This window comes from Peromyscus leucopus, chromosome 5 (assembly GCF_004664715.2).
Source record: "Peromyscus leucopus breed LL Stock chromosome 5, UCI_PerLeu_2.1, whole genome shotgun sequence".
In the NCBI taxonomy this organism is placed as follows: domain Eukaryota; kingdom Metazoa; phylum Chordata; class Mammalia; order Rodentia; family Cricetidae; genus Peromyscus; species Peromyscus leucopus.
The window spans coordinates 40,098,774-40,121,583 of NC_051067.1; the positions used below are offsets into that span (position 1 = coordinate 40,098,774).

General features: G+C 45.4%; 1 long non-coding RNA gene and 1 pseudogene across 3 annotated transcripts; one reads left to right on the top strand and one right to left on the bottom strand.

Moving 5' to 3' along the window:
- Positions 1–120: 120 nt before the first annotated feature.
- Positions 121–13,146, top strand: LOC119088037. 2 transcript variants are annotated; one of them, XR_005091602.1, is made up of 5 exons: positions 121–283; positions 805–5,162; positions 5,993–6,687; positions 10,992–11,126; positions 12,805–13,146. It is a non-coding gene; the product is annotated as an uncharacterized LOC119088037 (long non-coding RNA). The 2 variants fall into 2 exon arrangements; XR_005091601.1 differs by having other exon boundaries at positions 6,099–6,687.
- Positions 13,147–20,910: 7,764 nt separating this feature from the next.
- Positions 20,911–22,810, bottom strand: LOC114700312 (annotated as a pseudogene). Its single transcript, XR_005091600.1, has one exon. The product of XR_005091600.1 is annotated as a vomeronasal type-1 receptor 4-like (transcript).

The following is a 22,810-nucleotide window of genomic DNA, read 5'->3' on the forward strand; positions in this document are numbered from 1 at the left end:
TAGCTTCTAGACATAAATCAATCGAAATGACATTATATGGAAATTGTAATCTTGTGGGTTTTGTGGGTTTTTCCTTTAAAAGCCCTTATGGGGCTGCAGTAAGATGCGACTCTTGCTCTTGGGAACAGAGAAGCCCTTCTATATAGAAGCTTCATTAAAATCCTCGGGACCATTGCATCAACTGGACTGGAGTCTGGGTTCTTGGGGAGCCCACTTGTGACTCTGAAAACTTTGGGGTCCACCGAGATTGGGGTGCCCCCGACCCCCACTCTGACAATTGGAGGTAAACACGAGCTCGATCTACGTTTCATGTTATTATGTCTTGTCCTTTGTCTGGTTGATTTGGCATTTGTATTCGGTGCCGGCAGAAGTGTGCAGGACTTGTGTCTGGGACTTGTGTGGGAGAGCAGACGTGCTCAAGAGTCCCTGGGTCCCCACTCTGGAGGTTTCCTCCAGAGTGATCTGAAGAAGGAGAAAAGTGTCTCCTTCCTTGGGGGAGCGAGGCTGTTCGAAGCCACTCCCATTTGAATTTGTGTTTTTGCTTGTGGAGCCAAATCAACCACCGCGTGGATTGTGTCTTTGTCTGTTTCTGCTCTTTAATTTCCTCTCCATGGGGCAACAAGTAACTACCCCCCCCCCCCAAGTTTGACTTTAGATAACTAGAAGGATGTCCTCGCTCGGGCTCACAATGCCTCTCTGGACGTCAAGAAAAAGAAATGGATCACCTTCTGTTCCTCGGAATGGCCGGCCTTTGGGGTCGGCTGGCCGAGGGATGGGACTTTTAACACTGACATCATTTCACAGGTGAAGGCTCGGATCGTTGACCAAGGACCACACGGACACCCGGATCAAGTGCCTTATATTTCGGTCTGGCAGAGTTTAGCTAGAGATCCACCTGTCTGGGTGAAGCCGTTTCTCACCGCTTCGCCTGCCCCAGTACGCTGGGACCTAGACCTCCCCCTCTCCCTTCTCAAACTCCCCTTATACCCTTAGCTCTGCAGCCGTCAGCCCTGGCTGCTCCCCAACCGTTTCCCAGCTCTCCTACTTCCTCCCTTTATCCCCTTAAGGAAATCCAGCGTAAAGAATCTAAAGAAAAGGAACCCCCGGTCCTACTAGGGGACCAGGAGGATCTGCTCATGATGGAATCACCCCCCCGCCCCACACCCCTTACGCTTATCCGCCAACACGAGAAAGGGAGTCAGTCCTCAAAGAGGGCTGCGGGGGGTTGAACTCTCCGGACAGAGAGCACTCTCCTCGCCGGGATCCCCACCCCGCCCAGCAGCCGTCTCCGCTCCTGCCGGGAGAAGGCGGGGACACGGAGACACGGACAGGGGGACATCACAAGTCCTTCCCCTTCGCTCGGTAGGTGGCCAAACACAATACTGGCCGTTCTCCGCCTCGGATCTCTATAATTGGAAAACTCATAATCCGTCCTTCTCCCAGAACCCCCAAGTTTTAACTGGACTAATAGAGTCCATTCTCCTCACCCACGCCCCCACCTGGGAAGATTGTAACCAATTGTTACAGGCCCTCGTCACAACCGAAGAGAGACAGCGTGTCGCCCTAGAGGCTCGTAAGAACGTGCCGGGGGACGATGGCAGGCCCACTTGCTGCCAAATGAGATCGAGGAAGCCTTCCGCCTGACCCGCCCCGACTGGGATTTCAACACCCCTGGCGGTAGGGAACAACTTCGTCTCTATCGCCAGATTCTCCTGGCGGGTCTCAAAGGGGCAGGTAGACGCGCCACCAATTTGGCTAAGGTACTGTGCTATAGTACAAGGGTCAGAGGAGACTCCGGCAGGGTTCCTAGAAAGACTGATGGAGGGATACCGCATGCATACTCCCTTCGACCCCGTGGCACCGGACAGGCAGGCCGAGGTTATAATGTCCTTTATTGGACAATCGGTCCCCGACATCCGCACTAAGCTACAGCGGCTAGAAGGGCTCCAGGGATATACCTTGCCAGACCTAGTGAAGGAAGCTGAAAAGATTTATAACAAAAGGGAGACGCCAGACGAAAAAGAAGAGAGGTTACACAGACAACAGGAACAGAGAGAGGACTTCAGAGACAAAAAGAGAAAGAATTATCTAGAATCCTGGCCACCGTAGTCTCAGGAACAGGGCAGAATAGGCCTAGGCAGAACAGGAACCTGGGAAACAGAAGGAAGCCGCCGCTGGAACAGGACCAATGTGCCTACTGTAAAGAAAAGGGACACTGGGCCAGGGATTGTCCAATTCTTACCCAGAAGACAAAAGTGCACAAGCCTGTCCGGGTGCTGTCCTTGGAAGAAGATTAGGTGAGTCAGGGCCAGGAGCCTCCCCCTGAGCCCCAGGGAACTCTTCAAATGGGAGGCCAACCAGTGACGTTCCTGGTTGACACAGGGGCCCAGCATTCGGTCCTTACCCACACCAAAGGGCCCTTGAGTACCAAAACATCCCACCAGGGGAAGGCTATATAAATGGACTTCAGAGAGAGACGTCCACTTACCCACGGGAAAAGTTACTCATTCATTCTTGCTGGTACCAGACTGTCCATAGCCATTATTGGGAAGAGATCTCCTCTCCAAGGTAGGAGCCCAAATTCATTTTCAAGAAAAGGGGGTCTCTGTTATAAACCCAAAGGGTCAGCCCCTCCAGGTACTGACCCTGAGATTGGAGGATGAGCACCGGCTTCATGAAGCTCCTCCAAAACCCCTCTGAATAGACCCCAAATGGCTCACCAATTACTCCTTGGCATGGGCAGAAACAGCAGGCATGGGACTGGCCACCCAGCAGCCACCGCTGGTGATAACTCTAAAGTCTACCGCCACCCCCCCCCCCCCCCCGTGTCCATCGGCCAATATCCTATGACCAAGGAGGCGAAGGAAGGGATAAGACTTCATATCCAGAGACTCTTACAATTGGGCATTTTGAAGCCCTGTCAATCAGCATGGAATCCTCCCTTGCTGCCGGTCAAGAAACCTGGTACAAATGACTATAGGTCGGTCCAGGACCTGAGAGAGGTAAACAAAAGGATAGAGGACATTCATCCTACTGTACCTAACCCTTACAATTTGCTCAGCACCTTGCCTCCAGGACGTATCTGGGTACACCGTACTTGATTTAAAAGATGCCTTTTTCTGTTTGAGATTGAGCCCTCAGAGCCAGAATCTTTTTGCCTTTGAATGGAAAGGTCCAGAGTCTGGGTACTCGGGACAGCTGACCTGAACCAGGCTACCACAGGGATTTAAAAATTCCCCCACCTTGTTCGATGAGGCTCTACACCAGGACCTGGCGACTTTCAAGTTAACCACCCAGATGTGACCCTCCTCCAATATGTAGATGACCTGCTCCTGGCAGCGAGAAGTGACTTACTTGGGGTATCTTCTATGAGGGGGCCAGAGATGGCTGACTGAGGGACGCAAACAGGCCGTGGCTCTCATACCTCCGCCCTATAGTGCTAAGAAGCTGAGAGAGTTCCTAGGGAGTGCAGGCCTCTGCCGCCTCTGGATACCGGGGTTTGCAGAAATGGCAGCCCCGTTATACCCCCTCACAAAGGCCAATGCTCCCTTCACCTGGGGAGAGAAGGAACAACAAGCCGTTGATAACATCAAGAAGGCTTTATTGTCAGCCCCCCCCCCCCCCAGCACTGGGCCTCTCGGACATGAAAAAGCCATTCACCCTATACGTGGATGAACGGGGAGGTATAGCAAAAGGAGTCCTAACCCAACAATTGGGCCCCCGGAAAAGACCGGTAGCCTACTTTTCCAAGAAACTGGATAATGTAGCGTCAGGATGGCCTCCTTGTGTCTCTGCATGATAGCCGCGGTAGCAACCCTGGTCAAGGACTCTGATACGATCACACTGGGACAACCTCTCACAATAATGGCCCCACATGCTATAGAGACAGTGACCCGACAGCCCCCTGACCGGTGGCTCTCAAATGCGAGAGTCACCCACTACCAGGCTACGTTGCTGAACCCTGAGCAGATCCGTTTTGGGACCCTCACTTCCCTCCACCCAGCCACTCTGCTCCCTGAGAGAGGAGCAGAAACTGCCGTGGCGCACGACTGCCACCTAGTGTTGGCCGAGACTCACGGCACTCGAGAAGATCTGACAGATCAGCCACTTCCGAGAACGTAGACTTCACTTGGTTCACAGAGTAGCTCACAGGAGAAGCTTCCTGCAACAGGGAGAACCGAGGGCAGGTGCAGCCGTGGTGGATGGCACCAACGTGATCTGGGCAAGGGCTCTAACCCCTGGGACCTCGGCCCAGCGGGCTGAACTAGTGGCCCTCACACAGGCCCTGAAGGCAGCTAGAGGTAAGGCAGCTAATATTTATACTGACAGCTGGTATGCGTTTGCCACGGTGCATGTCCATGGGAAGATAGATTGCAGGAGAGGATTACTAACATCTGTGGGAAAGGACATTAAAAACAAGCAAAAGATCTTGGATCTCTTAGAAGCCCTTCATCTGCCCAAGAGACTGAGTATTACACATTGTCCGGGACACCAGGAAGGAGATGGATGACAAGGTAGCCCGGGGAAACAGAATGGCCAATGAAACAGCCAAGGCTGCCGCTCTAGGTGAGCAGATACTCACCCTAAAAGAGCCTAGAGAGCAGCCCCAAAACCCAAGATATAAATACTCAGATAGAGATCTGGACATTGTTCAACAGAAAGGGGTACAATATGATAAACAAGAAGGAGCTTGGAGACTTCAGGACAAAACAGTCCTACCCTAAAAGATGGCTAGCATGCTAGTGACTGACCTCCACCACCTGACCCACCTAGGACACAAAAAGCTCAGAGAGCTACTACATAGGGAAGAACAGTTCTATTTCATACCTAACCTAAGCTCCCTGATTAAGCAGGTTACAGGATCCTGTGTTCCTTGCGCCAAGGTAAATGCCAGTCGTCGGACATTGCCAGAAGGAGTCAGAGTTCGAGGATCCTGCCCAGGAACAAACTGGGAGGTGGACTTCACTGAGACCCGCCCAGGACGATATGGAGCTAAATATCTCTTAGTCTTTATTGACACGTTTTTGTTATGGGTGGAAGCTTTCACTACAAAGAAAGAAACGGTACAGGTGGTGGTCAAGAAGATCTTAGAAGAGATTTTTCCCTGTTTTGGCCTGCCCAAGGCAATAGGGTCAGATAATGGCCCTGCCTTCATTTCCCAGGTAAGTCAATTGGTGGCCAGAATTTTGGGGCTGAGGTGGAAATTGCATTGTGCTTATCAACTCCAAAGTTCAGAACAGGTAGAACCTACCAATAGAACCCTCAAAGAGACCCTCACTAAATTAGCGATGGAGACTGGCACTAGAGACTGGGTCAAACTCCTCCCCATGACCTTTTTCCGGGTTTGGAACACCCCTGCTTTCTTTGGATTAACCCCCGATGAAATCCTCTATGGGGGCCTGTAGCAGGAATCTTAAAAGTTCTTATTAATAAAATCAAACCTGAGGTGAGTTATTGGGGTCCATGCTGGTAGATCAGAGAGACAGAACAAGCCACAGCTATCTCACCTCGCTGGATCCTCAGCTGGTCTTGTCTCCTCAGACTGGAGGCCTCTGAGTCCTCATCCGGAATGGGTCTCAGCTGAATTACTGCTCAAAAGCCTGAATGCTTAACCAGCCACATGCTTAACCAGCCAAATGCCTCTAGATTCTGGTCCTCATGCCTTATATATCTTTCTGCTTTCTACCACCACTCCCTGGGATTAAAGGCTGGCTTTCTGGGATTAAAGGCGTGTGTCACCATGCTTGGCTATTTCCAGTGTGGCCTTGAACTCACAGAGATCCAGAGGGATTTCTATCTCTGGAATGCTAGGATTAAAGGTGTGAGTGCCACCATTTTCTAGCCTTTGTATCTAGTGGCTGTCTGTTCTCTGACCCCAGATAAATTTATTAGAGTACACAATATTTTGGGGAACACAATACCACCACAGAGGCCCTCTCCCAATAGCAGACTTATTGGGACCTGACATAGATTCCTTTGCTACATCCCCCAGTCTCCAGGCACTCCTGAGGGCCCTACAGCTCATCCAGAACCAAGTCTAGAAACGGCTAGCAGCTGTGTATCAGTCCAAACCATCTAGTGTAACTCATCCCTTCCAGATTGGAGACTGTCTACGTTTGCAGACATCAGACTAAGACCCTGGAACCTCGCTGGAAGGGACCTTACACCATATTGCTGACCACCCCAACAGTTGTCAAGGTTGACCGGATTGCTGCTTGGATCCACACCTCCCACATCAAGTTGGCACCTGCTGAGGTCAACGAGGACCCTACGACCCCGAGATGGAAGCTTCAGCAAACTCAAAACCCTCTAAAGCTCAAAATTGTGCATGCCTGACACTGGTCTTCATAATGGGGACGACTGGGACACTGTCTATAAACAACCCCCATATACCAGGAACAACTATCTGGACCCTAACTGTTGCGGGTACTGATGTTGTTCTGGCTACTAAATCTTTCATCGGCCCATATGGAGTTGGATGTCCAAATGAAATGGAAGCAGACCTCAAAAAGATCCTCGAAACTCTAGGTGAAAAGATTCATTGGACTGGTGATTGGTATGTTTGTCCTGGGAACAAAAACACCTGCCGCTCGGGATGTAACTCCCCACAACAATTCTACTGTGATAAATGGGGTTGCGAGACATCGTCTTTTGGTAGAATAGCAGGAAGATGGGGCACAAAGCAAGGTAATGACCCCCTTTTGATTGAATGGAAAGATTGTGGGCAAATTTGTTATCCAGGCCGGGGTAAAAACAATCTCCGACTGAAATTTAATTGTACAGACCCCTCCAATGTGCCAGGAACCTGGGGGTTATGGCATTACACCCCATGGAATATGATTGGGGAGTCCTCATCACTCTTTCCCATCGATTCATGCCCTCAATCCCTCCACAAGTCTTAGGGCCGAATAAGGTATTAGAACAAGAGACACTCCCATGGGGTCGACCCCCAGATCTACTCTGAAGAAGGATTGTATGATCCAGGGGGGTCATGACAGGGAACCCACAGAGACAGCTCATGGACTCTGGACCAACAGAGAGCCTCCATGGGACCGACCTAGGCCCTCTACATGTGACAGTTGTGTAGCGTGGTCTCTTTGTAGAGCTCCTAGCAGTGAGATCAGGACCTGTCCCTGGCCCTTAGCTGGCTTTTGGGAACCTGTTCCCCTTGCTGGATTTCCTGGCCCAGCCTAGAGGAGGAGCTCGGTCCTGCCTCGATTTGGCATGCCAGGCATTGCTCAAGTCCATGGGAGGCCCGCCCCTTTCTAAATTTGGAGGAGTGGAAGGCGATGGGGGGATTGGGAGGGGAAACTGCGGTCCGTATATAAAATAAATGGAAAAAGTTATTTAAATAAAATAATAATAATAATGATAATAATGATAATGATGATGATGATGATGATGATGATGATGATAATAATACAAAAGCTTGGTTAAATGGAATGGCTTCCCAGGGGAAATTATATGCCCCTTTCCTCTCCTTAGCCCTTTGGCCATAAACGACCCAGAGGTCAGGGAGGTAGAAAAGCAGCCGAGCCCAGGGAGCTGTCCTCCAGGTGGAAGGATGTGGTGGCAAACTCCAGTGTTCCGCCCGGGTTAAATTGTGGAAGTTCAGACTAAGAACACGGCTCCTGGGGGAAAATCGCCTTCACTAGGAACTCTTCCCTAACAGATACGAGGAACACAGTCCCGGTGTAGTAAAGACTTGACAAGAATAACTGGCTGATGGTTTTTCTTCATGAAAATACGTTTCTTTAAAAAGCTTTCCAGTGTAACATACAAAAGCAGGGAAGTTTACCTTAAAGTATGAGGTATCACATTCATAGCCTACTCACCTAATTATGATTATAATAATAATAATAATAATAATAATAATAATAATAATAATAATTGGTTTTTCTGAGACAGGGTTTCTCTGTGTAGCTCTGGCTGTCCTGGAACTCTGTAGACCAAGCTGGCCTCGAACTCACAGAGATTACCTGCCTCTGCTCGGATTAAAGGTGAGCACCAGCACCACCACACTCAGCTTGTAATTAAATTTTTTTGTATGAGTCCCATTTTTTTAATTTATGTGACAGAAAAATTAAAACTTAACAAAATGCATATTGAAAACACCAGAGTAGGAAAAGTATTAAGATATATTTAGCCGGGCGGTGGTGGCGCACGTCTTTAATCCCAGCACTCAGGAGACAGAGCCAGGCGGATCTCTGTGAGTTCGAGGCCAGCCTGGGCTACCAAGTGAGTTCCAGGAAAGGCGCAAAGCTACACAGAGAAACCCTGTCTCGAAAAACAAAAACAAACAAACAAACAAAAAAAAGATATATTTAAATCAAAATTTTAAGTGCTAAAAGTACTGACAGTGTTTGCTTACAATTAATTCTTAAAGCAGCATTTGACTTTGTTTACAAACACAGCAGCAGGTGATAAAAATCTACATCTTTCAGCCGGGCGGTGGTGGCGCACGCCTTTAATCCCAGCACTCGGGAGGCAGAGGCAGGCGGATCTCTGTGAGTTCGAGGCCAGCCTGGTCTACCAAGTGAGTTCCAGGAAAGGCGCAAAGCTACACAAAGAAACCCTGTCTTGAAAAACCAAAAAAAAAAATCTACATCTTTCGATTGCTTATGGTTCACACTACTACAAATCTGTGTGTCTCAAACCGAGGTTCAGGAAGCTTACCTTAAGGTGTAGACAGGTTGTCATTACTCAGTGGATGGAAAAATCACAGTCTCAAGAAAAATGTTACAGAAAGCCTTTATACTGCACTGACGAGAAGTCGAGTTGACTTAAGCAGCGAGTGAGTATCTGTTCTTCAGTGACAGGCTGTGCAGTTCCTTCAGAAGAGCAAGGAAGGCTATGCGTTTGAAGGTTGGATCAGTCTAGTTATGTTCTCAGTCAGAAATACCCCAGTCTGCCAGTCCTCGCTAGTGTCTCATTTTGTGATTGTAATCACTTTCTGAATGGTATCTTTTCCGCCCCTCTTCTTTACTTTCTACATTGTGGTCAAAACGAGCTTTTGAAGAAAAAACGTGTTCCGTTTGCTTCATCCCTCACGAAACACGCAGAGCGTCTGCACGTCAATAATAATTTGATTTGTCCTTCACAATTTGGCATCTTCTCTTATCAAAGCTGTTGTTTTAACTTCAGTACCAGTGGCTGTGCCTTAATTTACTGATATTTCAGCCAGCAATTGCAACTCTACAGTTACCAGCCTGTTTCTTTAAGCAGCAGCCTGGATGCTCAGGCCATAGCCTGGAGGGAGTTCTGTTCCCCCAAGTACTGGCTCTGTCACTTTGGTTAAAGGTAGCTTTAGCTATAGCTCTATCATTCTACGTACAAATAAGACTCAAGATTCAAAGGCTGGGGTGAAAACCTGCTAGCTCAGAGAGGCTGGGCTGCAACTAGATAACCTTCTCTCCTTTCTGACATCTCCGAAGGACCCGTGCTTCCGTTTTGCCAAACCAGATTTCCACGAAGTTTGAAGACAGATTCTATCTTCCTATTCCACCATGTGACTCTTCATTTACACTGGAAAAAAAATAGTGAAGCCAAAGCTGCTATCATAATTCTACTGTATTTTTCCCCAAGCCAGAGTTTGAGTGCAAGGCAGGGAGAGGCCGAGGTCCATCGTAATTGTTAGTTGTTGCTGGATTCTGAAATTGCTAAGCAACAAAGCTGGCCAATTCTAAACCTGGTTAAAGACCATCACAAAAGGGAGGAGGGGGCTTGTTCAGAAGGTTCTATCTCGAATTTGAAAACAGCGCTCCAGTGAGTGCACACATGGTGTTGTACACATACTTCCAGCTAACTGATTGCACCACTGGAGCATCCACAGCATACTTCCAGTCACTCATCACACAGCCTACACGGAACATCCAGTGTTTGCTAGACCACAGTACTGGTGCACACCCGACATGCATTCAGATTCTCTCTTCTATCTCTTGTATTCTGTTGGTGATGTTTGTATCTGTAGTTCCTGTTCACTTACCTAGATTTCCCATTTCTAGAATTTCCACAGTTTGTGTTTTCTTTATTGCTTCTATTTCCACTTTTAGGTCTTGAATAGTTTCATTCATTTCCTTCAACCATTTGTTTTTTCTTGGCTTCTTGACATTCTTTAAGGGATTTATTGATTTTCTCCATTTTTTTATTGTCTTCCTTGATTTCTTTAAGGGATTTATTCGTGTCCTCTTTAAGGACCTCTATCATCTTCATAAAGTTGGTTTTAATGTCGTTTCCTTCAGCTGTGTTGGAGTACTCAGGGCTTGCTGTAGTGGAATGAGCTCTGGTTTTACAGGTCTAGGTGCTGATTTGTGGGTTTGTCTTTGTTGGGTGGGTGTTTCCTTTCTGGTCTTCTGGCTGTCGTGGCCTGTGGTTGAGTAGAGGGTCTCCATCTGCATTGGAGGCTGGACTTCTGATAGCCTGGATGGCCTCTGCATTAGCAGGCAGTTTGCCACCCAAGTTTGGGGCTAGAGTTCTGGCTAGGTGTGTGGCCTCTGATACTCCTCTAGAGTTCAGGATGCTGGCCTGGCTTCTGGTAGGGTAGGATGCTTTTGCCTGGTTTTTAGGGAGTTGGCCAGGTCTCTGGGGTTCGGGATGCTGGCCTGGTCTCTGGTGAGATAGGAGGCCTCAGTCAGAGGTGTGGGCTGGGATATGGCGATGAGAAGGGAGGTGTAGTTGGAATTATGCAGAACAAGCTACTTACTCTTTTTTTTTTTTTTTTTCTTTTTCGAGGCAGGGTTTCTCTGTGTAGCATTGTGAACTCACTCTGTAGCCCAAGGCTGGCCTTGAACTCACAGAGATCCGCCTGGCTCTGCCTCCTGAGGGCTGGGAATAAAGGCGTGCGTCACCACCGCCCGGCGCTACATCTCTGTATGTAAACCAACAGCAGGTATTTGAGAATTATTTTCTAAAAGTAACTGTTAGTATCCCTGTGTGCCCTTGCGTCTGTTTTCACTTAATTCTCTGTGATAATACACTTTGTTATGTTGTAGATCTAGGCTGGGAAACAGAAAGATAACAAAGAAGACAAGTCATCTCTCTAAGAGGCTGAGGAGCACCAGAAACAAAAGTTTAAAGATTCCCGCTGGTGCGAACGGAAGACGGGCAGATACACTGGAGACTGCGGAGTAAGTGCATCCACCCACCCTGGTCCAAAGGCCCTGTGGGTCACCTGTCCTCTCCCTCCCTGGCCTGGGTAAAGGGAGCAGTGCCCAGCACGGTGGGTCCAGTGCAGCGCTGCAGAGGACTCTTCATGACCGAGGAGGAGAGGTTTGGGAGGGTAGATAACATTATAGAAACGAATTCACGTTACCTTTAACCTATGGGGAGGGTAGATAACATTATAGAAACGACTCCCTTCACTTTAACCTGTGGGGAGGGCAGTTAACATTGTAGAAATGACTCCCTTCACCTTTAACCTGTGGGGAGGGCAGTTAACATAGAAACCATTCCCTTCACCTTTAACTCGTTATTCTGGCATGCTCTTCTATTGGTTGAAATTATGCTTCATGGCTGAGCATAGTACATGGGATGCCTCTGTATTCCAGCACCTGGAAGGCAGAGTCAAGAGGACTAAAACTTTGAAGCCTGCCAGTTTCTACTTGTGAGACTTAGTGTTTCAGTTTGTTTTAAAGGAAAAATAATAAAATAGCTATGTGTCCTTACACATGAATAAAATTTAACCTCAGCATCATTTTGTAAATCATATAAAATCCATGTTTGTGATTGGATACATATGGATTTCTTGTTAAGTTTGTCCTCTCCTGCTCCTCTTCTCCTCCCTCCCGTGTGTGTGTGTGTGTGTGTGTGTGTGTGTGTGTGCCCGCCCTTCATCTGCCCCGACCCTCACTTCAGGGCAGGTCTCACTCTGAAGCCCAGGCTGTCCTTGAACTCACTATGTAAGCCAGGCTGGCCTTAAGTTCATGGAATCCTCCTGACTCAGCCTCCCAAGTGCTTACGGGTGTAAGCTACAATACCTGGCCATCTAGGCATTTTAAATTAATGAAAAACCCCACTCTGCCATTGAAAGAGGTCTTGGTGTAGGGACAGAATGCACCCAGACACCAAATTCTCAGCACAAAGGAGATTTGTTATCCCAGAGGGGACAAGCTGTGGTGGTGAGGGGGTGGGGAGTTGTGTGTGTAGGCGCTGCCTCTGGATCAAAGACAGAAGTATTTTTTTCTTTTTCTTTTTCAGTAGTGATTTTTAAGGAGAGAAAGGGGAAGTCTGTGTTAGGATGAATGGGTAAGTTCTGATTGGACATGTTAGCCAGTGTAGCCAAGTAATGGATTTTGATGACTGGACCTTGGTGTTTGAATATCTGGACTTGGAGTTTTCGTCAGATATAAGGAAGTGGCCAAATAAAGGACTGGATCTTGGGGGCTAGCGTTAGGAGTGTGACCTAACAGGTTAGCGAGGGAGAGGAAAGGGGGTGCCGCGTTGGCCACGCTCAGATCTGTTAGAGTCCTTCGGCCATTACAGTTTTCTCTATGAAATAATGAGCCCTGCCCTGGACAGCATTTTCTTGTTGTAATTTTTTTTTTTTTTTAAATAGGTATGTCTGTAGGATCATGCTTTAGAAAAGGAAATCCAGGAAAAAATACTCAACAAATTCTTACCTTGATAAAATTTCCAAGTGATTCCTGGTCCTTAATATTAGTAAAAACTCAGTCTCCAAGATTCACGATGAAGTCACTTCATGGGCGGCAGGATGGAGCATGGGGTGTCACTCTAACTTTAGGTCTGCTTGGAGCTTCAGGTTATTGTGATGAGTGTCTAAAAATCGTCTGCTTTTTCCTCCCCAAGCTGTGTTGGTCGTGGTGTTTCTTCACATCAATAGTAACCCCAACTGAGACCCACCCAACATTTAAAGCTGAATCACCCAAAGATGTCCAAAAGAGTCTCTTGTGGAAACAAACTCAGATGACCTGCTGGGTGTAGCCAGGAGAGTGCCCTCGAGGAGCTGTGGGTGGCCCTTGACCATGAGGTCCAAGTCTCGACTCCTGGTCTCAAAGGAAGCCTGGCTTTGTTCTGTATGTGCAGATGCTTTCCTAGGTAGATTGGAGGAAGCAGAATTATGGATATAAGATAAAAAATTGAATCTACTTTAAAAAAAGGAACTACTTGTTTTAAATAGGATAAGCAATGAAATTTTTTTTTTGTCTGAGTTTATCAAATGTTACTGGACTGGACATTGTTATATATTAATGGAGTTTTTTGTCTGAATCTGTCAAATGTTAATGGACTAGACATCGTTAATGTAATCTTGACTGTGTATATTGTATATACTTAATGGATATAATTTTTCATGTATTAGTTATAAGCTTTTTTAAATTTTTGACAAAATAAGGGGAAATGTGGTGGTATTGTGTTCCACAAAATATTGTGCACCCTAATAAACTTATCTGGGGTCAGAGACAGAACAGCCACTAGATACAAAGGCTAGAAAATGGTGGCACTCACACCTTTAATCCTAGCATTCCAGAGGTAGAAATCCCTCTGGATCTCTGTGAGTTCAAGGCCACATTGGAAATGGCCAGGCATGGTGACACACGCGTTTAATCCCAAGAAGTGAGCCTTTAATCCCAGAGAGTGATGGTAGAAAGCAGAAAGGTATATAAGGCATGAGAACCAGAAACTAGAAGCATTTGGCTGGTTAAGCATTTGGCTGGTTAAGCTTTCAGGCTTCTAGCAGCAATCCAGCTGAGATTCATTCTGGATGAGGACTCAGAGGCTTCCAGTCTGAGGAAACAGGACCAGCTGAGGAACTGGCAAGGTGAGGTGGCTGTGGCCTGTTCTGTCTCTCTGATCTTCCAGTGTTCACCCCAATACCTGACTCAGGTTTGATTTTATTAATAAGAACTTTTAAGATTCATGCTACACAGAATACTTGCTGCTGTGCATTGTCATGGTTTTAGGAAAATCTGTGGATATGGAGTCTGAAGTAAGGGCTTCTTCAGCAGAGCAAGTTAGTCATGGACTGAAATAAAATCACTCAGATCCTGGTTGATCATGGATACTGCATTGTTTCAGGAGTTCTGCAGTTAATTTTTAATTTTCCTCTGGATTTACCCATATCTTTTCCCTCAGCCTTGTTAATAACTGGGTCACTGTGATCTCTGTCAGATCAAGTTGATTTTCAAATTTCTAGATCAGAGAGGAGTTTACTGTTTCCCATCCAAGCACATATCCCGCATAGACATATTCATATGGGACAGTACGTTAGGGTAAAGGGCAATGTGGTGTTAGATCCCCCAAGATTTGCATATATTCTAAATAGTTTGAGTGCCAGTCGGAACCATTCCTCTTTTATTTCCTAGTCATTATTACAAGATTGCTTTAGAGTTTTCTGTTCTGCAGGATTCTAGAAGCCTGAAGTGTGTGAACCCTGGCTTGCACTTAGGATTGGTAGCAGGTAGCACCTGACTTAAGTTACTGCCTTTCAGCTTCTGCTTTCTTCCATTACATATGAGGATGCTAGACTGATGGAAGCAGTTTGTAACCCTGAGTGTTCAATATTTAATGAATTATGCTATAATCTTCCATCACAAGCATATCAGTGGTCTTTAATAACGGTAGACTGCTGAATGAATAACTATAGAGTCAGAGATTGGAAGCTCTTAAAAATGACTTACCTTTTCCAGGTGTGGTGATAATATACACCTTTATTCCTAGCACTATGGAGGCAGAGGCAGGATGATCTCTCTGAGTTTGAGACCAGCCTGAGTTCCAGAAAATTCAGAGATCCAGAGCTATACAGAGAAACCCTGTCTCTTAATATATATATATATATATATATATATATATATATATATATATAGAGAGAGAGAGAGAGAGAGAGAGAGAGAGAGAGAGAATCCTTAAACCAGGCATGGAGGTAAATGCTTTTAAACTCAATCCTTGGGAGGCTGAGGCTGGCATTCACTTTGAAAAACTCCAAGTATAGGCCAGTCCACATGGATAGTTCTATCCCATCCATGGTTACATAGTAAGACCCTTTCTCAAAAACAATCAACAAAACAAAACACAACACAATAAAACAAAAAGAAATCCCTCTCCCAAAAAACATAGAGCTTGATAAAAAATGACTACCCTTGCTATGTGTGGTGGCCCAAGCCTGTAATCCCAGCACCAGGGAGACTACAGCAGGATTGTGAGGTGGGGGCTACCTAGATAAAAATAATAGAACTTGTCACAAACCAACTAGAGTGATCACCCCAAAATCTCTGTAATCATGATAGCTTTATCTGTCTTCCCCTTATATTATCCTTCTAGGATTTCAACATTTCCTTAGGCTCTCCTTTACCTTTCTGAAACTTCACAACTCTGACCCAGGTATAGGTTTTGTCTCTGAAACACTTTTCTTTCAAATCTCATGAAATAGAGAATATTGGGATGAGGTGACCATTTCCCCAGATTGCCTTGAGAAACACCATAGTAAACTATTTCAGAAGACAGGCTTTGCATTCAGATTGAGGTGGGATGTGCCCCTAGTCTTCTGGTAAAATAGCATCATTACAGGAGCAATCACTCACCTTAGCTTTGATTTTGTCCATACATATGGTGGAATTTTGCTCCCTGCTGCATCCTTCTAGGGTAAGACTAAAATCAATTACTTCACTTTATGTTAGCTCACAGCCTGGCAAATCCAACAATGAGGTGGTTTGTTGTAATTATTAATATTGCCTCCTAATGGGACAGGCTTCTAAATAATGAAGTTGACTTACATGTGTGCATGATATTGTGAGTTCAAACAGGAAAACGTTAAAGGTGGGTATAGAAAAGAACACCTTGCTCCCAAAGCAAAACACTATTAGAGAGTTAACAGAAAAAGTCAAAAGAAAATGATGGCCAGTGTTGAGATTATTGGAAAACATTTCATGAACAAATTTGTGAAAGTAATCTTCCTGATGGTGCCATAATATTAACAGGTGGAACTGGAGTGATAAAAGAGTTTTTATTTTTCTTTCCTTTTCTTCTTCTTCTTTTTTTTCTCCTGGGACAGTGTTTTTCTATGTATCCCTGGCTGTCCTGGAATTCCCTTTGTAAACTAGGTTGGGTTCGAACTAAGAAATCTGCCTGCCTCTTCTTCCTGAGTGCTGGCATTAAAGGTGTGAGCCATCAGGCCTGGCTTTCATGGTTTTTCTTGACACTTTGAAAAAGTACTTCCATTTGTCTAAGCTTTTTAGAGACACAAAATGAAACCTCAGGGGAGACCCACCCCAGGGCTGTCTCGTGCTGAACATGGGGACAGAGATGCTTCAGCATTTGTGAGGAAACAGCCTGTAGACTGGTCCCCAGAATTTCTGGTATCAGAGTTGAGATTGTTTCCTTTTAAAGAAATCACTTACTATACCCCAGTGAACTGCAGGGCTGGGGGATTCAGGGGAAGGAGTCCCAGGTCGTATTTGCACTTTCAGGATTCCTGTGGTTCTCAGCTCGAAGGAAGCACCGCACAGACATCAGTTGTCATCATCACATGTCAGGAAGCTGCAGTCGGCCTCTGAAGTGCAGCTTTCCTTATTCCTCCTTAGCTATTACATTCGCTTGACTCAGAAGTTATCCCAGCAGTCAAGTTTCTGTAACCAGTTTCCGGTTTCTCCAGACCCGTCCTCCTCTGCCCACAGTGCCAAGGTATGACCCAGCTCAGGGCCCCTCTTCTGAGTCACAGAGTAGGTGGTCACTGCTTCTTCCTCCTTGGGTCCTTCTTTAAACACCAGCACAGAACAGTTATGGAGATTACTGAGGATTGTGTCTTCTCACTAAGTTCCAGCCAGGGATCTGGACAGATGAGAGTCACCTTGCTGTATCTACACCACAGGCACTTCAAGGTCATTGGTGTATTTGGTACTTTTATTCCTTGAACACTAAACTACAAATGGGACTCAAAATCTTGACTGGATTTGAATCCCACCACCCCCACTTCAAAAAGCCAAGAGCCTCATATACAGCTTTAAGGGAACTTGTACAACTCATCTGCCTTACCAATGCTTCTCTCTGTCACATACTGTCCCACCTAGGAGGGCCTTTCCGTGCCAAGTACTGTAAACAACTGTGGGCACAGGGCTAACAGTAGAGGTGAGAGAAGTATCCCTAATCCAGAAGCGAGAGCAGTGCTGGGCTGGCCTGGGAGGTGGCTTCTGGTCACTGGTCCTGTCCTGGGTGGAGCCTCTTGGCCACTGTCCTGGTCTAGGAGGAGGCTCCAGGTCACTGTTAACCCTATTTTTCAGATGTGAATCAATGAGCATTACTAAGTGATATACTTTGCACAAAAAAGAGGCTAAAAACTCTTGTGCCATAAATAAAAGAATGAAGAACTCTGAGATCTACTGTGATACCCTTGAAGTGAACGTGAATTGGGCTTGGGATTCAGCATCTGAAGATTATTAAGAGAGCATTTTGAAGAAGGAGAGAATGTATGAACCAGAGGAGTAATGGAGTTTTGTGGTGGGTCTCTTTCCTTCAGGAGTGACATGTCCTGTCTTAGTTAGGGTTTCTATTGCTGGGATGAAACACCACAAACAAAGCAAGTTGGGGAGGAAAGAGTTTATTGGGCTTACACTTCCACATTGCTATTCATCACTGAAGGAAGCCAGGAGAGGAACTCAAAAGGGGCAGGAACCTGGAGGCAGGAGCTGATGCAGAGGCCATGGAGGGGTGCTGCTTACTGGCTTGGTCATCATGGAGGCTGAGCCTGCTTTTGTATAGAACCCAGGACCATCTGCCCAAGGTTGACACCACCCAGAAAGGGCTGGGCACTACCTCCATTAATTACTATTCAAAAAAAAAATAAACAAAAAACCAAAATGCCCTGCAGCTGGATCTTATGGAGGCATTTTCTCAATTTAGGTTTTGCCTTTCAGTTAGCTCTAGCTTGTGTCAGGTTGAATGAAAGCAGCTGGTGCATGGCCATTGGCCACCATGAAGCAGAGACTGTGTGTCCCACAGAATACCTTCGGCTAAGTCACAGCAATGAAGTAAGTGGATTATATAGTGGCAGCTTGCCCTGGGGTACTGGTAATGAGCCACTTACAGTGTCATGGGCGGGGGTTGTGATTGTTTTCACACCTTCCCCTGAGATTCCAGTCTCCACTTCTTCCTGCCATAGCTGCATATTGGCTTGGGGAGTACACAGGAGGCAGAATGAATGTAAGAGCCAGAGGGGACAGGACACCAAGGAAACAAAGCCTTCTAAATCAACATGATCTACATCAAAGCTCACATGGACTCACAGAGGCTGAGGCAGCATGCACAGGCCTGCACAGGCCTGCACAGGTCTGCACCAGGTCTGCACAGGCCTGCACAGGTCTACACAGGCCTGCACAGGCCTGCACAGGTCTGCACCAGGTCCTCTGCATTTATAGTGTGGGGTTCCTGAAAGTGCAAACAAGTGGGTCTCTGACTCTTTTGTGCCTTCTGTTGGGCTCATTTCCTTCTGTTGGTTTGTCTCATCTAACTTTGATGTGATGGTTTTTGTTTTGTCTTACTATATTTTATTTTATTATGTTTAAAAAGGAAATGAATGAATGAATGAGGGCCTAGCCATGAGGCTGAGGGTAAACAGCTGAACTGCTGCTGTTGTACCTGCTGGGAGAGGAAGGATTGGTTTTCTTCGGTGGAGTGACAGGTGGGAAAACAACCAATCCAGGGCTGGCTTCATGTTCAGGAGTGGTTGACCAACAAATGATGAACTCCACAGTGGTGTGTGTGTGTGTGTGTGTGTGTGTGTGTGTGTGTGTGTGTGTGTGTTTATTGGTTTTATTTGGTTATAGTTTTTTGTTTTTGTGTGTGTGTGTGTGTTGTGTTTTGGGGGTTTTGTTGTTGTACTGGGTTTTGGTTTTGTTTTTGAGAAAGAACTGAAGTTTGGTGGTTAGGTGAGGCACCTGCCGTACTCCATTTTGTTTCTGGGACACCATTTTAAGTCTGTAGCTAAGTTAAGCTTCTGTTAACGGTAGAACTTAAGTGTCTATGTTTCAGAGCTGGGCCATGCCCCACCTCATAACCATGAAACGTTCTGTAACCCACATTCCAAGATTTCCTTAATGGCTTTATAAACTCTTAACTGCTTGGTCTCTCTTCTGTAACCACACTGGCTTGAAAAAATCCTCCACCTTGAGGTTTTGTCCAAAAAAAGAGGTATGGAAAATTGGGGGTGGTCTTATGAAGCCTGCCTTAGGGGGACACAGCTGCCGATTTGGCTCTGCGGTGTACACGAGTAAAGCTTGCTATGATTTGGTTATGATTTCTCCTCACTGTCAGTGAGATTAGCACTGGGGAGAGGAGAGGCTCTGCAGGATTTGGAGGAGTGCAGGGATGTGATCAAAGTATAGTTAAATTTGACAACTGTTTTTTTTTAATTTGTCTGTTTTTTTTTGAGACAGGGTTTCTCTGTGCAGCACTCACTGTCCTGGAACTCACTCTGTGGACCAGGCTGGTCTCAAACTCATAGAGATCCACCTGTCTCTGCCTCCTGGAGAATTGTTTTAAATAATAAAAAACAAAATTAAAACAACAACAACAACAACAACAACAAAACCCCAAATCATATGCAGGTAGTTTCTGAGGGCTGTGTGCTGCACACCACACACTGAAGGCTCTGTTCTCTTTTGTATTTAGCTTCCACTTATTAGTAAAATCACGTGGTGTTTGTCTATATTCAGCTGACCTATTTCATTTAGCATACTGTCCCACAGGTCCATGCTAGTGATGAGCAGTGCATCCAGCAGAAGGAAATGGTGATATTGTTTATACTAATCCATCTGTCAGATCTCGTGTGATTTACCTGAAGGGCATAACTGAATCCCATGTTCAGGTGCCTTCACTGTCCTCTACTTATTTAGAATTTTCATCATGTATAAAAATTTTAATTTGGGCTCTGATCAAGATTTTGTTTTATTGTTTCTGAACATACTCTGACTTTTAGAGAGAAGTTGAATAGAGAAACTTTGTGCCACTGAAGTCCAGGCCATCCATGGTCACGCTGTGTCGACAATTACATGTCTCTTGTCTATCTTATTTTTAAAATTTTTTAAATTATTTTAAAACCCCCATATATATTTTTAATGTTGAATAATCTCTTCCTGATTCAGATTAAATATATCTTTCTATCATATTCTTACATCGCTTCTTTTTGAGTTAAATTACACAGGCTGATTTAGAAAGTGTTTGATTTGGCTGGTCATTTATATCAATTACTTAGAAAAAGACTTTCACAAAAGAGCTGTGAGACTAAGTTGAGCAATAGATGATAAGTACAAACAAGTTACATTTATGTGAGAAAGACAAGGAGCTGGAGGGATGGTTAAGAGACCTGTTCCTTTTGCGGAAGATCCCGGTTCCTCAACATCCACATCATAAGACTCATAATGGCTCTAGCTTCCAGGGACTCAATGTCCTTTCCCATCCTGTGTGGGCACCTGTAAAAATGTGGTATAAACCCATATAGACACATACATAAAATAAATCTTTATATTACAAAAATAAGGTATTTAATAAGCTACAGCACAGTGCAATATAGATCACTTAAAAGTTTTGTGTATACAGTGCAACCAAGCAAAAAATAAATCCATATTTATCATTGTAAAGATCCATGATGCACCCAGATGTTTGCAGGGGTTCTAGTCAGACATGACAGATAAGTTTTTAAAAAGTGAGACATAAACCTTCATCAAATGATTCAACAATGTCATGTTCAATCATGTATCACTAAGTATTTTTCAGAATGTGTCCATCAGAGTCTTAGAACCATGTCAATATCTTATTGTGTGGATCCAATTTGGGAAATCGAGCAGAGAATCCTTCTAAACAAATGTAGACTCAGCTCCTTTTGCAGCTCTTTGATGACAAATGGCTGGATAGTGTCGTGGAGCGCACCAGGGCATTAACAAAGAACAGCTGCGAGCCAGGCTCAGTCGGCTTCAGTCACGTGACTAGTTCATTGCAAAAAGGCAAATCCATACCTTTTCATCAGCACAGAAACTGCAGACGATATAACAGGAAACTCCACTGTGTATTTGTTTTCTAGTTTATCCCACATCTGCCATCTTTATTCCTGCAGAGAACCTTCATGAACAGACCACCAATGAAATGCTTCAGGGCGTTTAATGTCTGTGACTGGGGCGTGGGGCTTCTATGAACTGAATGCAGAGTGCACGTCCTTCTTTCCCAATTCTATAACATCTTCTCTATGGACGGATAGTTACAGACACTTGGAAGTATCCCCAAAGAGCATCGTGGTACCACCTAGTAAGCACAGTGTCAGGTACAAGAAAACAGATTTCTTGGACTAACATGATTAAATCACTATGAATTTTGATAAAATTTACCAAATTCACCTGAATGCTCCCGGTCACGGTAGTAGTAACGTGAATTCTACAAATCCTAATTAAGGTGCTGGTGAGAGAGCTTGGGAGTTAGGGGTGCTCTAGAAGACCAGCCGGGCTCGGGAGTTAGGGGTGCTCTAGAAGACCAGCCGGGCTCAGTTTCTAGCAGGCAAATTTTGTTTCAGAGCCATCTGTTCAACCCCAGTCAGTCACAGGGCATTTGATGGTCTCTTCCAGCAGCTGCAGGCTCCAGGCAGGCATTTGCTACACAGACATAAATGCATGCAAACTATTCATACACAATAAATGAATACAAATATAGACAAGTAGAAAAAATAAAATCCTTTCAAAAGGGTGGAAATACAGAGAATGAGGTTTCATTTATCAGTGTAATTTGCTAAGATCTCTCTCTCTCATCAATCAGCTCAAGGTGGTCAATCACCAGGGAGATTTCTGAGAATAAACACATGCTTGAACTGCTTTGTGGGATTTTGTATTCCCCACAATACTGCAGAACCGAGAGCTCTTTCACACTCACTGAACAGCTACACGAGAGAGACATTTTTTCAATTTCTCCCACTGAGCATGCCAACACTCAGGCAGAAGTTCATCCCTGTGAATCAGCACAAGAGGGCTAAAAGTTGCATAACCAAGGGTCATAAATTCTTGAGTATTTATAATCAAGGAATTATCCACTAAAGAGAAACTTAAAACTAGAGAAAAAGCACAGTCAGTCCAGTAGAAGAAAACAAAACAGAGCATTAGAAGGAGGACACTCTGGGCAGCTCTCAGCTCAGGGGGAGTTCTGTAGAGAAGCTTGGCCTTCTGAAGGTAGAGGACATGCTGGTGGTGCTTGTGGAGAAGAGATACCATGTAGCCACTGGCCCCTCCCATGGCTCCCTGAAACACTGCATCTCTCAGGACCATGAGAGGGAGAACAAGCCACTTTGTTTTCTGACTTTCTAGCATAAAATAACAATGGTTGTCACCATTTTCAAGCTGTGACATATTCAGGTTTATACTTGTGATGGAGTGGATTAAGTTCACACTTATTAAAGCATTGAGTATCCAAAAGAATGAAAAGAATGGAAGGATGTGACATGAAGACTTTGGTCTGAGCCTCCTCCACCCAGATGCTCTGGGACTGATGATGATGGCCTGGACCACAGTGAGGAGACTGCTGGTGCAGATGGAGAGGCCACGGGCCACCCTTGACAGGTAAACGATGATCTTACAGCCTATGTCATCTAGGAAGTTTCTCAAACCAAAAGCTGCTATTGTCTTTGGCAATCCTTTTGCAAGGAGGAGTATGATGTTTGTAAAAGCCAAGTGGATGAGAATAAGGTGTATGGGTTTCTTCTCAGGGCCTCTCCACCAACTGAACATATAATTCACAGAAACAGAAATGTTCCCCAGAGTGCCAACCATAGTCATGAAGAGAAAAACAGTATCCTTAATAAATTTCAAAACCATTTCTTCCTTCCTAGGTA